At 40.4% G+C, this 15,042-nt stretch overlaps 1 protein-coding gene and 1 long non-coding RNA gene across 3 annotated transcripts in view; one reads left to right on the top strand and one right to left on the bottom strand.

Annotated features, from left to right (window-relative positions):
• The window catches only part of LOC148394547 (uncharacterized), a 97,491-nt gene extending 89,582 nt beyond the window's left edge, over window positions 1-7,909 (top strand). Inside the window, exon 14 of one of the 2 annotated variants that reach the window (XR_015859874.1) lies at window positions 7,519-7,909. This is a non-coding gene — a long non-coding RNA (uncharacterized LOC148394547). The remainder of the gene's footprint in view (window positions 1-7,518) is intronic. The other variant, XR_015859873.1, reaches the window with a different exon arrangement.
• fign (fidgetin) overlaps window positions 1-15,042 on the bottom strand; it is a 47,036-nt gene that overhangs the window by 9,063 nt on the left and 22,931 nt on the right. The window lies entirely within an intron of this gene.

Raw genomic sequence — 15,042 nt, 5'->3', positions numbered from 1 at the left:
AAATTGCAACGGGGGGCTTATTGAGTGCGATTCCTCTGTTATTGTTAATGGCCTCTGAACAATGTGCCACTTAGGGCAATCAAAGAGGTGCTACTTGCAAAGTGTACTTGTCATCCACAAGCATCCAGTTTTTCACATAATGAACCATCCAAGATGATTACCTGAAGCAAGCACACTGTACAACACAAAGGCTTTTTGATTGGTGGCGCAACATGACATTGAAAACAGATTTCATGTCCGGGTGCGATAGGCAAAATGACTTGATTCATAACAGAAAAAGTAGTTTATTAAGTCTACTATTTTACACACAGTGTTTCTTTAGATGTAAAATGTAGAACTTTACACAGATGCACAAAAAGCCGAGAGTGCATATTTATTTTAATTATTTTATTTATAAGAATAACACATTTTCTAGATGTTTACCACTAACCAGGGCATTAGGGTGAAAACTATGGCCCGCGGCCCATTTGTGGTCCGTCGTCCATTTTTAAGTGGCCCACGTTATGTACAAAAATGTTCATCTGCTGCTAGTACATTTGTTTTATACACTATAGAGTTTGATGCAAATGAACTATTAAAAATTAAGGAAGTTATGTTTTTCTTCATAACATATGGCCAGTAAAGGAAAATTTGTTAATTTCCAGCGAATCACCGATTTATGACGTACTCAATATGCTTCATCTACTGTATTTAAAAGCACAATATTTCAAAGCAGAGGTCAAGATATTTAAAAGCGAAGTAAAAGAGCGTACTGTGCAAGAATACGATTTTTGAAAAAAAAATAAAGATCTTAATTGCTCTGTTTTGAATCTTTATCCATTCATCTTATTATGGATAGCAGATACAAAAAAAATGCTTTTCGACACATTTTGATGCGACTAGCTCTCTGCATAGAATGTCCACTTGAACATCCGCAGGTTCTTTTGTTTTATGTGAGGCGCTATAATTAGATTCAACTTATGGAATTATTGCAGATAGCCTGAGGGCTTCCAGATCAAATTCCACTGATCAGCCTGCATCAAACGCAGCCTTTGTTAGCCAATCCTGGTTGACCATTTCAAAATTTCAAGTCACTATATTTGGTCAATGTGTACATATTCATTTAAATGCATTTTTCATTCTCAGGACTAAATCGAAAGCAGCTTTTCCGTAAAAAAAAAAAAAGGCAGAAATGTTTCATTTGAAAACAGCCACCGATGGGTCAAAACAAGCATTTGACACTGCGATAACACGCTGATATGCGATGCTACGCTGTTTAATTTCAGGTTCAGTGATCAGCATGGATGAAACAGAAATGTTGACCTTTTTGGGAACTATTAATCTGGTCGCCGGCACCATTTTTTAAGCAAACAAGAATGGGCCTCCACTCTGTCCATCCAATTTCCCAGTGTGTAAATTGGACCGCCGCTTGGACAATTCTCTATTCATTACAGTCCGGCTGAAAGGAAGCACCGAGGTGGCAGCGCCGTTTTCTTTTCCTTTTTCTCTCTGTGTGTTGGAGGGGGGGAGCGCACGGAGAGGTGGACTTTCCTTCCTCTGTTTTTGGCTTGGGGGAAGGGAGCATTGAGGGAGATGGGGGGGGGGGAAAGCTGTCATAATTGAAACGTGGCCTAATCAGTGTCATTACCATTTTTACCAATTTGCACCACCCAAGATGCTTATTAGGTAACTGTGTTTAATAAGCGCCTCTTTAGAAAACTAACTGTAATGAGCTCTTTAAAGTCAGACTGGAGCGTGATTATGCACTGGAAGCCAAAGCAGACTTGGCTGTGTGCAAAAAAATAATAATAATAAAAATTCCACGTTTAGTGGCGCACAATGTCATTATTAAGCCGCACAAACTCTGGACTTCAGAGCGCACAATAGCCCCAAGTGAGGCAGCAGACATGCTGAGAAGTATTTATAATTACTGATCATTACAATCTTTGGATATTCATCTTGGGATGTAAACATAATTACGCGAGCTTTTGCTTTTACTCGCCGCACGCGGGCCACACTTGACAGGCCTGCAAATATTGCCGACAGACAGTAATTACACAGCCGCGGCTAAAAACAAGCTCCTATTCGCATTTGCTGGCGAGATTCGAAGAACGGCTGGGGTGAGGAATTCTGAAGCGCTCTAATCACTTTCTCATTCATGCCACATATTAAGCTAAGACTACTTAAACTGGACGGATGGCTCCATGAGGCACTAATTCCAATCTTTAGATAGCGGGGTGCCATTTAACCCCTCATTTGGAAAAGAGATGTCTTCTTCATTGCGAGTATTTGCACGCCTACTGTCGGTAAATTTCACAGTCTGACCACCGCGCTGATGAATGACTCGACGTCTGAGCGCTATCAAGCACATTGATCCTAAAGGGCCGTTCTGTAGCCAGATACTGACGATAAGCATAATGACTATGACTACATCAGCTTAAGCGAGCATAACGGGCGATAGAATGGCTGGGTTCGTTCCTTTCAGAAGAATATGATTACGGAATAAATGACATATGTTGCTGCAAGATTTGTTCAATTATAAAAATGTTTTTTATTTTTAAATACTAGATTTATTAAACATTGTTTTGAATCGTACCCAATTCATCCTAGTATACAATATTTTTTAGTCACCATCTTGAATATTGAAATAAAGTATGTAAGAGTTTACATTAATTTATTAACCAAAGGGAGACGCATTTATTTCCCCCCATCAAGGAAATATAGTCATATGCTCGCTTCTACATCCAAAAAAAATATTATTCTCAAGAGGGAGACAGTCGAGAAATTTGCCAACAGACCTAAGCACGTTTTTGACAACATTGGAAGCAAACAATTCAAGTTGTTATTTTAACGCTATTGCCAAACAGCCGACTGCAACGGCGGCGAACGGGTCGGGTCCCCATACGGGTCCCTGAAAAGCCGTCGGACACGTCTGATGTAACCTTGCTTACGGCGCTCGCATTTCATCAGTGGTAATTATCATCTACCGCCCAAAGCTGTCGATAGACCAAAGCAACCGCCCACGCTAGCAGCCCAGCTCATAAAGACATTTGTTGTAAAAGCAAATGTTCGTACTACAGGAAATAACAGCCGTTGCTAATGATTGCATGAAATTTCAATGAAAATAATAGTACACAATCTATTTTGCTCTCCCACTTGTGAAGTCTTATTTACTTTTAAGCCAATGCATGTGGAACAGCAACATGTCTGATGCTGCCTGCAGCAAAGTATGTACAACTCTTAAAAGTAACATTGGCATGGAGGCAATCATTAACACAACATGACAGGAGTCCTGGCTGGTTCGCAGCGAAAGCAAGTGATCCGTGGTCACCATAGCAACTGGATCTTTTTTTTTTTTTTTTTTTTACTCATCACTGTCCACTGACATGATATTGAAACTGTTCATTTTGAGTCAAATCAACGCAATGTGTTGTCCATCACTCCTTATGAAAGTGGTTGGTTAGGTTGAGTAAACAATTAACTTTTTTCTGTACTGTAAGTGAAGGATTTATGAGATGAGGTAATAGGCTTTATTATTTTTATTGGGGAAAAATATACATTATAAATTCTTCCACGGTATCTTAAACAATCTTTCTTCATTGAAATGAATGGAAATGCAATTAATCCATTCCAGCACTCCCAAAAACACCTACAAAAATTAGTTTGTGAGATATTTTTACTACAGATAGCACTCTGCAGTATTGTGCTTAGTAAAACCATACAGTAAAAATATTAACTTGAATACAAAGAATTCAAGAGTATGTGAATCATGATTATTCAAAATTTTACTCCAATGTAGAAATGTATTTAGTAATATAAAAATTCAATCAATCAGAACAAAGCAAAATATTTGTATATAAAACCTGTCTTTTTTTTTTGTATATATAGTATACTCTATATATGATTCTTAGTTCTTGGTAGAATCAATCCCGTGGATATTTTTATACCCCAGTGATGGTTTCTCACGCAGCCGTAATAGTTACGTCTAATGGCTAGAGGGGAACATGTATTTCTCCATTTCCCCTTTAATACAGTAAATCAGGAGGTTGAGAGAGTCGGTGAGCTGTCATTTCTCAGTTTCAGTGATGCTCATTAAAGCATGACTCTCCGGGCCAAGAGGCCCCCGAGGCTACGTCTCCCATTACAACCCTCAGTGTGGCTAAATCCACACAAATGCTCAAAGAACAGCCCTTGACACGCGAGTTCACTACAAGACAATTGGAGGAGGCAGGACTCGTAATGTTCTGTTGTGCGTGCTACGGATGACGACGTTTTCGCCGGTGAAGGCAAAACAGTCCAAGTCAAGTAGTCGGGAAAAAAAAAAAAAAATCCGGTAGGCACAATGATTTTTGTAGACCTCTGTGGTTAATCTGCCTCTCGAGAGGTTACGCGTTCACACAAGGGGTTACCGCACACTCGGAGCGAAGAGACGTGCATTGTGACCTTGCTACATGAAGCCTCATTGACCAAGTGCTACTCGCTAACATCTTGATTCCCAAATGTCCTGTTATCTCTCAAAGAAAAAGACTAATCAAAGATGCTAAATGTAAACAGCTGGGGAGAGCATTTTATGGGATTTTCCGTGTTCTGTTCTATTTAGCAAGTGCTGACGTTTACTGTAATGAAGCCGTTTAATGGCACCGGGAGGCGGTCGTATGCGTACGAAGCCAAGCCTCATTGGAAAGCGAACAGGTTATCTTATTCACTGATCCCATTCCCAGCCGTTACTTTTTATAGCCGCTTTAACCAGGTTAGGATAGCGGGGTATCGCATTGTAAAGAAAGCTCATCCTTCACGGCTGTGATCACGGGACGTACGTCAACTCGATATAAAAAAAAAAAAAAAAAGAGTTTTCACAGCCTCTCCTATTACCTCAACCTTCATGTTTCTAAGGCGGACTTTATAGGCATTGAGAGGATTGGACAGTATAGCTTCGTCTATATTTGATGAGTCTGGGACTGCATTCACACACCGGCGAAGAAAAAAAAAAAAATATATATATATATATATATATAAGGCCAGACCATCAACAAGTAGGGAAATAAAAGAGGATGTTTACCTGTAACTGCTACCGGCTTTTGTGATCGGAAACATTTCACGTCGCTTGTCCAACACGGGCGGGACAAAAGGTGAAATGAGACAACTGAGGCAATCTTACATCAATATGACATGGCGAGATTTGTCAGAAGAGGAGTAGGGAGGGCAGTAAAGGCGAGTAGTCGGCACTTAAAGAACAAAAAAATTGCTGCTAATAATTCAATATTCAAATGGCTTCAAAACCCTGAAACAATATTTGAACTCATCTGAAAGACATTTTTTTTTTGTTTGAGTCGCTTAATGTGCCACGTTTCAAGTCCGCCCGTATAGACCTTGTCTGCATTTTCACCACGGAGAGAAAAAAGGGCTTTGAAAACGAGCGCTAAGTGTTAATTAGAATTATCTGTACAACAACGTGAAGAAAGGATGCTGGGCGCCAACCTTCAAAGAGACGAATTGAAATGAGAAAAGGGAAGGCAAGGGAAGGGAGGTTGCCAGGAAAATGATGGCTGGCCATTTTATATGAATAGAGGGAAATGTTAACCTATGTCAAATCTAAAATAAGTGGGAGGTAAACTACCAAGTCTTGCGACACTAAATGTTGTTTTAACAATTTTATAATAACTAGATTTCATTCTGCAAAGGGCAGCACTTCACCAATGCAATGATTTTTTTTCCCCCCAGAAATAGTTTATTAGAAGGGCTGGATAATAAATAACTTAAAAAAAAATTAAATAAACAAATAAACGAACTAAAATCTTGGCAATCAATAAATAAATTCAAATCACTAAAATCTTGACAATAAATAAATAAATAAATACATACATCTTTGAAATAAATAAATAAAGGCCTGCTGAAATAAATAAAAATGAAGCATTTATTTCCCAATTGCAGGCTATTTGATTTGAAAATAGCATTCTACTACATTGCAAAGTCGATTTCAATTTGATTAACAGTTTGTCAGAACACTTATAAAAGGTCCTTTGTGGGAAGACTGTTGATAAGAATCTTCCTGTGGCTGACGTGAGCTTCTTTGATGATGTGTAAAAAGGCTGCCAGTGATGAATCTAAATATACCGGTCCGCTTTGTACAGTCTTGCACATTTGGCTATGCGTTTAATAACAATATTGCAGGTTTCAATCACTGGGGGTCAACTACACAAGCGGATTCCATGGCCAGTCACGGAGATCTGGAATCTACCTCGCTCCTGGCTGGATGACGTTGCATGTTCTATTTACAGACCCAGGGTTGAAGTAAGGCTGCGGGGAGTGTAACACTGACCCTTGTGACCTGTGGCCTAGAAAAGCTGCCTGAAGCGCTTCGCGACTCCTTGCCCATTTGCGGCTAGCCCTTTTCAAAGCCAAACAGGAAAGAAAGAAAAAATTCAAGCTTGCGGAGTATGTCTTTTCTTGCCAAATAATTTGCATCCCTTTTTTTTATGCACGCCTTTGACTTGTTGTCAATGTATTCACGGCTGCAGCCGCCTGGTCTCAAGTGGGTACGAGATGGGAAGTGGGGCGGGCGAAGAGTGCTTTTCTTTCAGGCCTCCTGTCTGCAGGCCACACGTCTGCAGTCATCTGTCACCAGTTTACATACGTGCTATGACACTTTGTCTCTCTGTGGGAACCCATTGTCACCACTTGGCCGCCAGCGGAGGCTGACTGGGTGCTAGCTGGGTCTCCCCCAGGTACCTCTGGGGAGCCGCATTAGGCCTAACTGACAGTCTGACAGCGCCGCACACACTGGTGCGGACCGCTCACATGCGCTCACACGCCTGGCCCGGCCCGGCCCGGGCGGCAGCTTCTCTAACTGCACATCAACTGGCAGGGTCCCAAGGCATGGCACGCTTTGCATAAAGCAGTGTCTTTGCCATGCACCACCACTTTTACTTTTTTTTTATTATTATTTTTCGACCCCTCCAGCCTCTTTGTGCTCCGTGTATGTTTTGAAATGAATAATGGAAACAACAGAGCTGACGACTCATGGGATCCATTTAAAGAAGTGGAAGAGGTAGACAATGCAGAAGCCGGGGCTAAATGAATTTGCTATTGTTCTCTATCTTACAGATATTTTGCTATAAAATGCTAATTTCAGATGGCACCGGGCTACAAATAAATGAGAAGCAGCAACAACTTTTTTTTAAAGCTGCCGGGACATTGTCAGCGGGTCAGAGGTCAAGCTGGCGTCATGCGTGTCTTGTGAGACTTCAGCTCGGCAGGGGGTCGCAAATGCGTTTTATTTCCTGGCCAACATTGCAATGATGTTTTGTTTTATTGTAATGGAAATATCCTTGCAATTGGTCAAAATTGAATGATTTATCTGAATTTCTGGATACATTTAAACTATGACTAGCTGATTCAAATCTCGGCCGTGTCTTGTTAGCTGTATAATTTTTATTTTTGAAATAGAATTCTCTAATGAGCTTAATGTCAACATGCTATTAACATAAACACAGTGTACAATTTGCAAATAATATTTACTTTTTTTTTTTTTTTAAATAGGATATGCCCTGGCTTGCTCGAGAGAACATGGCTGGAGTACCAATAAGTTGACGTTAATCGAAAAAGAAGAATGAAATGTAGAGTGCAAAGTCAGCTGTGTTTAGTGTTTATGGGTCGGGAATGACCTTCCAGCTAGACACGGCGGCCTTCTGAAATTTGCTGTCTACATTTTTGCTACACGCTATGCAACTGTCACAGCATGCAGAGGGGAGTTTTTTTTTTTTTTTTTACAGTTGTATGACGGTTAAGATTGAATAAAGTGCCTTTATAGCAGATATGTAGATATTAGTGTTCCAATGTTAGAAGCATTAGTGTAGATATGGTCACATGACACTTTGCGTGGAAGTGAGCGAGCAGGCAAAGGAGCGATGGAACCGTAACAGTTATTTCAGAGCGTGCAGTCAACAGAGCTCCCAAAGGTGATTTCCTGTTAATGAACACAAAAGGAGCTTCAGCCCTCGTTCAAGCTCTCGGATGATACTGAACTCTAGAGTGCTCATTTCTTATATGTTTCTTCTTCTTGTTAAATTATTTAATTCCAGGTGGAGTTTGAAAGGCACAGTCAAATAGGCCACACGCGAGACTCATAATAGTAACAATGAAAATACCGTGGTGACATACAAATGAGGCGATTATAGTTTTGGGAGATATTGTGCTGTTGTTCAGCTGTTTATTTTTCACAAAATGCCGTAATTTGGCAGATATTGAACCATTTTTTGTTTATCACCATTCCCAGTTGAAGATTATCATCAAACAAAAAACTAAAATAATGACATGTTATAAACAAATAGCTTCAGCTTTAGCCTATTTATCTTAATGCTAAGGAGCGAAACAACATTTTTAACTGTACATGTTTTTTGGTAACAATGAATAATCATGATTACAATACCAATACAAATTATCCGGAGAATTGTTTTGACCATAATCGCCCCCAGGTGGTCAAGGCACACACACCACAAGGAGTAGCACAATGTCCATCACAGAAAGTTGCAAAACATTTACAATTCTTTAAGATGAATTTTATTTCAATTTTAGCTCATTTACAATGCACATGCTTTAAGTTACAAGCATGGTCACGTGACAAATGCCACTTGTATCCGGAGGCGCCGCCGTATGACTGAACTTAAAGAAGATATTTGCGATTCTAGCAGTTGACTAACACAGCTGGCTGCAGCCTGATAAGCTGGTCAGTGGCAGAGCTGGCTGCCGTAGTCATGTCACAGTGTCACTGCAGATACCCGCTGCCTGGCTGCAGTCGAACGCCTTAAAACTACACGACAGCAAATACGAGCCTGGCTGGCCTCCACCCCTCCTTCCCTCCCTCCCCCCTCCTCCTCCACCGCCTCCCCTCCTCCGCTCATCACATTCCTCGTCTCCTCTCCACTCCGTCAGGCAGCATACAAGCCCTCCACCCCCTCCTGCCCTTCCCATCCTTGGCACCAGCAGCCTCTTCCTCCTACAGCCCCCCTCCCTCACCCCACCCACCCAGCTAGCGTCTGGCATTCTGCCGACCCGCCGTCAGGTGATCTGCTCTGCGCACGATGAATGAATTGTTAAGGACCTCCATTGCTGCCATCTTTTCTGACCACTATGGACATGGAAGGAGTATCATTTCAACTGAATTTAGTAGTTCGACATACATTTGGGTGGATTGTATTTACAGCACGAGTTCATACTTGTAGATGTATTGATTATTTTATTTATTTCAACAAATCATTGAATTTAAATCGGCATTGCAATGTAGTAGAATGCAAATTTCATTTTTTTTTTTTTTTTAAAAGAGTCGCAAAACAAATTACAAATAGTTGAGCTCTGGTACCAACACCTGAAAACAGAAAAAGTCATTTTGCAAAGGAATTGCTTTTGAACTGGAATAGTAACATTGTTATCAAAGGAGGCAAATGTTATTCATTAATAATGAAAAGAATGAAAAAAAATAAGGTGGACATGCTATGCTGGCAGTGCTATTATTTGCAGTAATGGCTTAATTTCTAATCAGTAATGGTCAAGGTCTTCAGGTATGTATTTCTATGGCCTCTTTTCAATGAAATGACAAAAGACTGCAGTATACGCAGTATATGTTGTTATAAATTAATTGGTTTTTTAAAAAAATAAAATTCCCAAGAGAGCCATTTCGGCAATGTACAGTAAATGCTTACTTGCGTTAAAAAAAAAAAAGTCAAATCATTATCTTGAAATTCAATTTGGCAAATAACGAAGAAAGATGAGGCCAGTGATTGTCGCTGGAGTTGCGCATGCATATGGTTGCACTTTGCTGCACTAAATATGAGCTTGTTCTATAAACAAGTTAATATCTGCATATATGTATAATAATCACCGCCTTGCATATTCCAATATGCAAAGTACGACGTATTGCGCTCCGACCAGATCAAACCAATGACATTGATGCTACATTAAGTCTACAGCACCCTTCGTCTGCAAAAATTAATTCAAACCGAAATTCCCAACTAAAGTTGAGCTTCTGTTCAATTTGTCGGCGTGAAAGCCGGCGGGGTATTGCTCTCAGAGTTTTCAGCTTGTTGAAAAGAGTTCCAAACACATGCTAGCGGGACTTGCATGTAATGAAGCTGACAAGTGTGCTGAAATAGTGATGTAATAGCCTCTGTTGCCACGCGGGCTTTTCAGTCCGGCTCCAAACGGCGGCCTCCGTTGCCAGATTAGTCCGAAACCATATTGTGGAAACACGGGAGGAATTTCAATACAGCCAAATATTGAGTTTTCTCTTATCCACTTGTGAAAAGCTTACTGCATTCTCCCAATACAAAACTCCCCAACAGCATGCAATAATGAAACACCTTGGAAGAAGGACAGAGGAGGAGAGGGGAGAAAAAAAAGAAAAAAAAACACCTCCCTTCACCAAGGTTACTCAATGATAAGCAACTCAGGCGCACAATGATGGCATAAAGAGCTGGCTATTATCAAAAGTCACACAAGTGCAGATTCACAGGGCCATTGTAAATAATTTGGACAAATCCTCGAGTGTTTTTTTTGCTATGTTTATCTTCACCATGTGTTTAGAAATTCATCCTTCAGTGTAAATAAATACATAAATACCACAAAATGAAAGCTGTCGTGTAAATAACGACCAAAAGCATCGAGAAGGCATCAAATGGATGATTTAGGAAGGGGAGGGGGACGAATAAAGCCTGGCCCAGCCGGCGTTGTGATAATTACTGAATGCGCACCATTAGAAGGCTCCAAGCTAAACCTACTTTGCGACACCTGGGGGATTTTGTCTATTCTGGCCAATGCCCAGTAGGCATCCGACTACCTTCACTCCTTCCGAGATGAAGAAACATCTTGGGCTAAAGACGGGAGCGCCGACGATAAAGCGGCCCCTGCAAACGTGAACTACAAGCATGTTGCTCTCAAGCGTGTGCAAGCGCGCCACACATCACGGCAGGGACGGCAATAACATCACGGCAAAGATTAGCCGCTCATAAAAACAAATAGAAGGAGACAGAAAGGGAACAAGACATTCTGTGCACCCTCAAGGTGGTTGTGTGGGGGAGTGGTCGGCGGCGGGTGGGGGAGGAGGTATGTGGGGGGGGGGGGGCACAAAGAGAAACAGACAGGCACAAGCTCGCAAAGTGAACACTAACACGTTTTTGATGACGCGTTAATGTGCAGTTTAAACGGAGGAATACAGTCAAACAGTTAGGAGACATTTTCAGAATTTGGTAGTGCAGTTTCTTAAATGTTTTAGAATGTTATTTGCCAACGTTTTGGGAAAAACACATCTCAAACAGTGGAAAAAAATTAAAAGATAGTGTCCACCTGTTGCCATTCAGACAACTGAATTGAAAATATTCAGCTTTGTGTTCCATGAAAGGGCCCAAAAATTAAGAGTTCACACTAAGTGAGTCGATTTGTGAGTAAATTGAGACACCATCTTGATTTCTGTATTTTATGACATTTGTGTTGGTGGCGTGCTGTGATACTGATCAAACTTGAACATTAGAACAAAGAAAATTTCACTCCAGGCTAGAGGAAAATCCAAAAAGATTTACCCCACAATCTGCTTATTATGACTTTTCAACCAGAAATGGAATTCATTGCAATTTATTATCTCTGTTCTGAGCGACACGATTAGAAATCATGATAACAAAATACGCTATCGCTATTGCTAGCTATTGCTAGCACCAGCATGAGCAGAGTAGAATCAATTTGTCAACCAACAAATGTATGTCAACAACATCTCCTGTGGTAAACTTTTACCAGAAGTCTGACTGCACTTAACTAAGGATTCAGCAAGTTAATTAGTTTTGAGTGTTAAAAAAATAAAACAAAGTCAAGATAACGAAAACGCTGCCAGTTATATGAAATCATTCAAAGTACAAGTATAACCCTGACGTTCGCTGCCTTGTATTTTAAAATACCAAAAAAACGTTTGAACCCAAACTCAATTTCCATCATTTCCAAAGCGTCCCAGAATGGATAGCGTGGCGCGACGCCGCCGCCACCATCGACAAAACCACGCAGCCAGAATGACTAATTAGGCAACCTGGTTTGTTTTGTCTTGCTGAATCCAAATCAGATGCCCTTCCTCGGAGAGAGAGAATATAACACAGGGAAACACGTTAAGAAAAGGATGCATTTTAGAGTCTATGCTGTCACTCAAAAGACAAATAAAAGAGTGGGGGGGTGCTGAGTGGACAGTTGCATGTGTCTGGGTGGGAGGAAGGGAGGGAGGAGGGGGTTAGAAAGAGAGGATGTCAAGGATTCACGGTCCTTCATCTTGGCAGTAGAGCAAACACATCCCTGAGTGTAGCAACAGACAGCTGCCTTCACTTTGTAACGCGGGCCGGGCCGAACTTTAGATCACGGTGCGGATTGTCAGCGTACACGCAGATAACACAGTGAGCGGCCACCGGGGGAACGCAAGCGCCGCGTAGTAGAAAACAGGTGCATTGGGAAGGAGGAATACGTTTTGTTTGGAGTGGCGCGCTCCCACCGGGGACCTTTTTTTTTTTTTTTTTGCTTTTGCTATCAAAATGACTTAACATCTTGTCCTTATAGTCTAGTCAAAGGGCTTCATGTTAAATCTCCAAAGATGAACATCGTATTGATTTACAAGAGCAACACTGACATCCCAGGGGCTGTGTTTTTATTTATTTATTTTTTTTTATTACACCGCAAGGTAATCACGAGCCGCCTTTCCTTGTCACCATTAGCGCACATACATGGAGTGTCAGTGTTGATGTTTACGGCTCCCTCCTAGCGCCGCTGTGGGCCCGCGCTGTCAATTTACGCCGTCACTAATGGTGTTACACACTGCCCATTACGGAATGATCGTTTAGAGAGGGGGCTCACATGCCGCACTGAACTCAAACACACGTGCCAATCAAGTCGTCGGGGAATCAAACGTGCATGTAACGCATTAAGTCGTGTATGTCGACATTTTTGAACAGCTATGAGGAAAATGGCATTATAATGTTCAATATTTATTGACTTTGACATCTCGTGTGGAGGTGTACGAATCATAACCATATTACATTTTTATGACCAAAACATTTGGAGCGTTAGATTGCGAAAGCAAAGAACAATATTTTTGACAGATTTTGAATATTAGAGCAAAAAATCCGCCGCTATAGTAATGAGGATTTGATTCAATGGACACTTTTTGGATCTGGGGAACAAGTCAAACTTTGTTCATAACATTTACATTGTCATGTAAATTTTCTGAAAGCGCATTAATATATTATAAATATTTGGGTGATTAGCTACACAAGAGTGGCAAAAAAATAGGAACCGCCTCTAATCTACTAGGAACACTGATGGACTAAAGGTTGTGACATACACATCGCGTTCATGAAAAAGTATTTCACGGAATTTAAACTCTCACAATCTACACGTAAGTACATTAATAATAAATAAGTTAATAAAGCAGCCAGAGCGAGAGAGGGGGGGAAAAAAAATATCACACTTCTTCTCTGACTACATAAAACAAAACTGGTAAAGCAGCAAAGGTGTTCAAGGTATTCTCCATGTCCTTCACATGAGCTTCTTGTTCTCATTTAGCGGCAGCGTTTCAAAGTGTGAATGTGTGTGACATTCAGCAGAGTGGCGGATGAAAACAAGGGGCGAGCGAGCGAGCGAGCGCTCTGTCATCACATGATGCTGCCGAGGTTTCGTATCAAAGCAACAACTTGGATTAATATCTTCATTTTCAAGATGTGACGCAAGCTGCCGGAGGTGCCTGAGCGAGGTTAAGTAAGGACCTGCCACCCATCAACACCACAGGGACCCTCCCAAAAAAAAAAAAACTGTACTTGTGGGCTCACTGGACACTTCATTAGGTACACATGACCAGTCTAATTGCATTCAACATGAGAGCTGAATTGAAAATGATGTCCGTGTAAAAAAATAAAAAAAACAATCATTTATTAATAAATGCTACCGTGGCTGTAGTTTGCAGTGGTGTGGAAGTGCACTCTATAAATAAATAAAAGTACACAATACAGAAAGTCGTGTCCACTTGTGCACCACTACAATAATGAATGTGTGTAGTAGGCCAGTGTCGATATAATTCGAGTATTATCATATTTGGAAAAGGTGGAATTTTATATTGACCTTAATAGGCAGGTAATTAGGATATTAAAAAAATTGTATGAATCATTTATAAATATTTTTTATTTAACATTCTACATACATTTTCAATTACCAAATGCTGGTAAAATTAGTGGACAAAAAAAAAAGTAGGATGACATTTTTTTCAAGTACAAATAACTGTAAGCACAACCTCAATTAGGAAAAAAAAAATCGGAACAACAAATTTAAAATCCCACTTTACAACAACACATTAGAAGCAAACACTCCAAGATAATGGATGTACACTACATTTTGTTTTCCACCTCCCCGCTGAATGTCGGGTGCTGGAATGCTGTTTTTTTTTTTTTTTTTTTTTTTTTTTGTCAAGAGGAATGAAAACATACTTCAGCTCATTGCTGATGATGCTAATTTCCTCTGCAGAAGCGGGCGGAAACATGCAAATGAAATGTTTGAATACAATTAAGTGCTTTGGTCTACGGAGGTGGACGTGGTTCACTTAGGACACATTACCTGCTAAAGACAACAACTTGTGCTCACTTTGTGTGTGTGTGTGTGTTTACAATTTAACTGTTTTTCTATGTGCGTACTGATTTGTCATAAACACTTGACAGTCATTTTTAATTATGTGTCTGCAAAACTCTTGCATTTAAATAAGCCTAAAAGCATATTTGTATGGATGTATGATTCATGCATCATCACAGCGTCCAAAATAATATTCCAGTCGATAATAAATTGTCCTGCATGTGATTTTAAACCAGATTTCTGTTCTGTTGTTTTTCTGTAATTAACAAACTCATACAATGCAGAGTGACAAAAAATGTAATAAATTTACCCACAAACTCAAGCATCACATGTCACTCAAAGCTCCTTTTATCCATCATTAAAACTTGATAAACAATATCAAAGAATTCATGTTAATCACACATAAGTGGGATGCGACAGCGGTGTTTT

The sequence above is a fragment of the Syngnathus floridae genome, chromosome 8, assembly GCF_059516105.1.
Source record: "Syngnathus floridae isolate MCC-2025c chromosome 8, RoL_Sflo_1.0, whole genome shotgun sequence".
In the NCBI taxonomy this organism is placed as follows: domain Eukaryota; kingdom Metazoa; phylum Chordata; class Actinopteri; order Syngnathiformes; family Syngnathidae; genus Syngnathus; species Syngnathus floridae.
The sequence above is the reverse complement of the archived record's forward strand: the minus strand, read 5'-3'. Positions and strand labels throughout refer to the sequence as shown.